The sequence below is a fragment of the Labeo rohita genome, chromosome 8, assembly GCF_022985175.1.
Source record: "Labeo rohita strain BAU-BD-2019 chromosome 8, IGBB_LRoh.1.0, whole genome shotgun sequence".
Lineage (NCBI taxonomy): Eukaryota > Metazoa > Chordata > Actinopteri > Cypriniformes > Cyprinidae > Labeo > Labeo rohita.
Genome location: NC_066876.1, coordinates 8879405 through 8886099, shown reverse-complemented (window position 1 = coordinate 8886099; position 6695 = coordinate 8879405).

The following is a 6695-nucleotide window of genomic DNA, read 5'->3' as shown; positions in this document are numbered from 1 at the left end:
TGTGCTTACTAAAGAGTTATCTTTCTGAGCCTTAAACGTGTCAGTTGCATTGCTGTCTATTAGTCAATATCACCATAGAGTCCCTTTCAGCCCTCACAATACTAAAAAATGTTGGTTTTAATTTCCCTTTCGCTTTGTCATGTCATAAATAGTAGACACTCAAGTACTATAGAAACATATTAGCTGAGCTCCAAAACATTTTTTTTACATAATTATGGGCCATTATTCGAAACATAAACCATAAGATACATCCACCCTGTCATCAACATATACATATTACTGCTAAACACATTTTCATTGCAATTTTAATGTCCCTTTCCTAAACAGGATTATTTGTTTGTTTTCAAATTATAAATACATAAAAGATTTATATAAACCATATGTTTTTAAAGAAACGCATACAATTTGTACATGTATTTTTTTCTTATTTGGAGAAAACTCTGATATTTGGAAGCAGTTTTTTGTTTGTATGAACACACTGGATTATATAGATATGAGTGATTTAAAATATTCTTTTAAAATATCAAGATGACAGGGTGGACCAGCACATGATGGGGTGGATACATAAAGCAGAACACACAAAGCATGACAAAATATGACAATGAAACATTTATTCAACTTCAAAAAAAATATTTTAGTTTTTAGCAATATTAACTACGAATGAATGCTATGTCAACCCTGTCATGTGTATGTATCAAGTCTAACTGGCCAACAGGGTGGACATTTTGAGCTTCAATTAGCATATTAGCTTACAACAAACTGTAACTAGCTAAATAGTTAGTCTGGTTGTTGAAGAGAATTTGGTATAACTAAATTTACATTTTTTGAAAATACTTCCGGCATATTTTATGCCAACAGGGTGGACAAGTGGCAAGTAAGCAAACTAAAGAGACAAAATATCTGTCGTCCAGATGTCACTAAAGGGGATGGCCTTTTCTTAAAAGGGCAGATTCCCCAATACGACACGGTGGACAACCATTCAAGGGAACATGGACAAACTCTTATTTTTTCTTAAATAAAAATATTGTTTTATTATCAAATGGTCAATACACTCAAACTGAGTAATCTCTTATTTAACAAAATATTAATAGGAGAACAAAATGTAAAAATTGTATGATCTGACTATATTCTACTATCATTCAAATGTAATGAGCAGTACTTGGGACACAGCAAAATAACATGCATCGTCCTGCACAAAACTTCTTTAAAAAAACTAGAAAATGTATCTAAAGAGCCAAGTAATGCTTTTGTCATGAATACAAAAACTTAGCCTAATATAACACATCCTTTCATAGTCATTTTTATGTTTTCAAGACAAATGAGTCATTTATGTACAGGACACCAAAAGGCATCCTACAGTGATATTGACCCCATAAAGGATCGGAAAGCTCTCAGTCTCAAATTTCATTAAAAATATCTTAATTTGTGTCCCGAAGATAAACGAAAGTCTTACGGGTTTGGAACAACATGAAGGTGAGTAATTAATGACAAAAATGGTCATTTTTGGTAAACTATCCCTTTAAAGGAGAAGTCCACTTCTAGAACAAAGATTTACAGATAATGTACTCACCCCCTTGTCATCCAAGATGTTCATGTCTTTCTTTCTTCAGTCGTAAAGTCGTTTTTTGAGGAAAACTTTTCAGCATTTTTTCTCCATATAATGGACTGATATGATGCCCTGAGTTTGAACTTCCAAAATACAGTTTAAATGTGGCTTCAAATGATCCCAAATGCGGTTGTAAACGATCTCAGCCAAGGAAGAAGGGTCTTATCTAGCGAAACGATTGGTTATTTTAATTTAAAAAATACAATTTATACACTTTTAATGTCAAACACTCGTCTTGTCTTACTCTGTTTTTTTTCCGGTTCATGACAGTTCGGGTATGTCGAAAAACTCCCATCCCATGTTCTCCCTCAACTTCAAAATCGTCCTATATCACTGTTTTATCTTTTTTGTTAAGGGTGTTTGATCTTCTTTGCATGTTCACTTTGCAAAGACTGGGTCAGAACTTCTGCAGTGATGTAGGATGATTTTGAAATGATTTTTGAAGTTGAGGGAGAAAATACTTGGAGTTTTTCGACATACTCTAACTGTCTTGAACTAGAATACACAGAGTTCAGGGAGGGCAAGACAAGACGAGAGGTTGAGATTAAAAAGTATTTAAATTGTATTTTTTTTTTTAATGAAAATAACCGTTTCGCCAGATAAGACCCTTCTTTCTCGGCTGGGATCGTTTACAACCACATTTGGGATCGTTTGAAGCCGCATTTAAACTGCATTTTGGAAGTTCAAACTCAGGGCACCATATCAGTCCATTATATGGAGAAAAATCCTGAAATGTTTTCCTCAAAGAACACAATTTCTTTACAACTGAATAAAGAAAGACATAAATATCTTGGGGTGAGTACATTATCTGTGAATTGTTGTTCTGAAAGTGGACTTCTCCTTTGAGTACAACTATGTGCTCCACATATAAAACTCAACAAACAAACGCAAACAAACACCACTAAAATCTAGTTAACAGTATCATGTAAACGCTAAATTTAATTAAAAGCGGTAAAGATTCCACCAGTAGGATCGCTAATTCAAAGCAACACCAATGTGTGTGAACAACAGGGAGATAAACTGATGAAAAGATTAAGAGACAGCAGTCAGTAACCTTTGAAACGGTCTGGGTATGTTAATATCCTCCGCACAACAACCGAAAAGGAAAATGAGCTACAGCAACAAAACACAAACCAATAAAAAGGAGGAAGCGTTTCTATGGCGACCAACTCTGTACATCGTTTGAGTTTTTCTCTTTATATCCCCCCTCTCCACTCAATCTCTTTCTATGATAGATAGTGATGTTTTCAATGGTCTGCCATTCCAATACATCAAAGACAGCCAACTACACAAACACGGCTTCAATAATAGAGCAGTGATTCACATGGAGGATGACAGAAAAATGTCAAAGACAAACAAGCTGCACTCTACAAATGAGTAACTAAGACACTTTCTCAGCTCTTCATCTCTCGGGCTGTAGGTTGCAGACCCAGGTTAAGCTCCCAGGTCTCAGATCTATTGTGCAATCATAATAGAATATGCTGCACAATGCACCATTGCAGTATTACATCTTAAAATGACTCAAACGGATCTTTTGTTTCTAATGTTAAGGGTCCATCAGGCTACAAGGTTTATTAAATGGAGAAACAGTAGTGACAACACCAAATATATGCCTTCAAACTTTCTTTTACGCCAACAGGTGGAGCAGAAACCCCATGTTAGGCACTGAATAAAACACGTTCATAACAGGGCTATTATATTTTAACTAAAAATAAACCCATAAAATACTTAGAGTAAGATTACATCAAATATAATATGAAAAAACAAACATTTTACTTAAGCTAGTTACCAAAAAAATGCTTCTCATTTTCATGTAGGCTAGTTTGACTTAATGTACTAAAATAGTTAATACTAAAACTTAAAATGAAATATGTAAAAAATATTGACATAATTTTAAGGGAACTGTAGGCTTATCTAAGTTTTATACCTTGAAATATCAGTTTAAAAATAATTCTCATTGTATACTTACTTCTAATAAGACGACCAGATTCTGTTTCTTTTCCTCGTCTCCCCCCCACCACCCATTATTTACAGTAAGTTACAGTAACTTTTTGCGAGACAAACACACAATAGTGAGAAATAAAGTCAGAATTGCAAGATATAAACAGTATCTCACAATTCTGACTTTTGTTCTCAAAATTGTGAGATATAATCTTACAATTGCAAGTTATAATGTCCAATTTTGAGGGGGAAAAAAGACTGATATTTTTTCAGAATTGCAAGTTTGTATCATGCAGTTCTGAGAAAAAAGTCAAAATTGTTTATCTCTCCAATTCTGAATTTACAACTTTATTTATTTATTTTATTGTATATATGTATATATATATATATATATATATACAGTGCCCTCCACTAATATTTGCACCCTTGGTAAATATGAGCAAAGACGGCTATGAAAATAAATCTGCTTTGTTTATCTTTATGATCTTACATTCAAAAAATTCACAAAATGTTAACCTTTCATTGAAGTAAAACAATTAAAAGTGGGGGGAAACTTACATTATGAAATAAATGTTTTTCTCATATGCATGTTGGGCACAATTATTGGCACCCTTAGAAATTATAATGAGTAAAATATCTCTGAAGTATATTCCCATTCATATTTGCATTTATTTAGCACACTAGAATGACTAGGAGTATGATATTGTCCAGCAATAACTTCCTGTTTCACAGGATTATAAATATGAGGAGCACAAAGGCCAAATTTCCTTAATCATCCATTACAAGGAATAAAACCAAATAATATAGTTCTGATGTGCAGAACAAGATTGTTGAGCTTCACAAAATAGAAAGTGGCTGTAAGAAAAGAGCTAAAGCATTGAAAATCCCCATTTCCATCATTAGGACAATAATTAAGAATTCCAATCAACTAAAGATGTTACAAATCTGCCTGGAAAAGGATGTGTGTCTATATCGTCCTAATGCATGGTGAGGAGGAGAGTTTAAGTGTCCAAAGACTCTCCAAGGATCACAGTAGGAGAGTTGCAGAGATTAGTTGAGTCTTGGGGCCGAAAGACTAAAAAAAAAAATTCAAACAGCCCCTACGTCACCACATGTTGTTCAGGAGCGTTTTAAGAAAAATCCTCCTTGCTCATCCAAAAACAAACTCCAGCATATTCAGTTGTCAGACACAACTTGAATTTCAAATGGGAATGGCTTCTGTGGTCAGATGAAACTAAAAAAAAAAGAGCTTTCTGGCAGCAAACACTCAAGATAGGTTTGGTACAAAAAGTACCCCATGCCCACGGTTAAATATACTGCTGGATCTTTAATGTTGTGGGCTTATTTTCCTGCCAGAGGTCATGGACATCTTGTTCAGATACATGGCATCATGGATTCTAGCAAATACCAACAGATAAAAAATTTAAACCTGACTGCATCTGTTAGAAGTTCTATAATGAGCTGTGGTTGGATCTTCCATCAGGACAGTGATCCAAATCAAACATCAAAATCAACACAAAAATGGGTCACTGAGCATAAAATGAAGCTTCTGCCATGGCCGTCCCAGTTGCCTGACCTGAACCCTATAGAAAATGCGTGAGTTGAACTGAAGAGAAGAAGCACCTGCATGGAGCTGGGAAACTAAAGGATCTGAAGAGTTTCTGTATGAAGGAATGGTCTCTGATCTCTTGTCAGGTGTTCTCTCTAAACTCTTCAGGCATTAAAGAAGAAAACACAGAGCTGTCATCCTGAATAAAGGACATTGCAATAATTGGGTGCCAATAATTGTGGTCAACATGAACTACAGAAAAACATTTATTTCATAAAGAGATTTTCCCCCTGCTTTCCATGGTTTTACTTAAATGATAGGTTAGAATATTGTGAATTTTTTGAATGAAAGATTAAAAGGATAAACAATGCAGATTTATTCTTACAGCCACCTTTGCTCATATTTACCAAGGGTGCCAATATTAGTGGAGGGCACTGTATATGTTCGGTGGGGAAAATTGCGACATATAAATACATTTTTGAGAAATAAAGCCAGAATTGCAAGATATAGTCGGCGCCGCTAGCCTCGTAGACGGAGCGTCGACATACAGCGCTGTTGTGCTTCGGGCATCCCGTGTTCGAGTCCCGGCTCGCCCTTTCTCTCCCACTTAATTTCCTGTCACCCTACTGTCCTATCAATAAAGCTATCAATAAAAAAAAAAAAAAAGAATTGCAAGAAACTTGGTATCTCACAATTCTGACTTTTGTTCTCAGAATTGTGAGATATAAACTTGCATTTGCAAGTTATAATGTCCAACTCTGAGAAAAACAAAATACTGTTTTCTTTGTTTTTTTTTTTCTCAGAATTGCGAGTTTATATCTTGAAATTCTTTTTTCGTCAGAATTGTGTTGAGTTTAAATCATTTTTTTTCCCAATTATGAGTTTATATCTCAAAATTCTGAGAACAAAAATCTGAATTGTGAGTTTATATCACAATTCTAAAAAAAAAAAAAAATCAGAATTCAAAAAAATTTTGAATGAGATGTAAACTGACAACTGTGAGAAAAAAAAAGTGTGAGATAAAAGCAATTATCTTTTTCATTTTTTTATTCAGAGGCAGAAATGGCCTTACTTTATTCAGATAATATTGTGCAAAATAATAAAATTAAGTATGGTTAGTGTGGCTTTAACTGAATATAGAATTAAAAAAGGTAATTTATCTTACAATTTGGCCTTTTTCCCGCAATTATGAGTTTACATCTTGCAATTCAGACTTTAGTTTGTTTTAGAATTGTAAGATATAAACTTGCAATTGCGAGTTATAATGTCCAATTCTGATGTTTAAAAAAAAGACTTTATAAGAGTTTATATCTTGCAATCCTGACTTTTTTCATCAGAATTGAGAGTTTAAATCTCAATTCTAAGTTTTTTTTTATTATTATTATTGCAATTGTGTTTATATCACACAATTTTGAGAAAAAGAAAATAGAATTGTGAGATATAAACTGACAATTGCGAGAAAAACAACTCAGAACTGTGAGATAAAAACTCACAATAACCTTTTTTATTTTTTTATTCAGTGGCAGAATTGGCCTTCCATAAATTAGCCACACCAAGAAGGAAATGAATTGAGATTGTGTTGGTTTCATTCAGAACTGT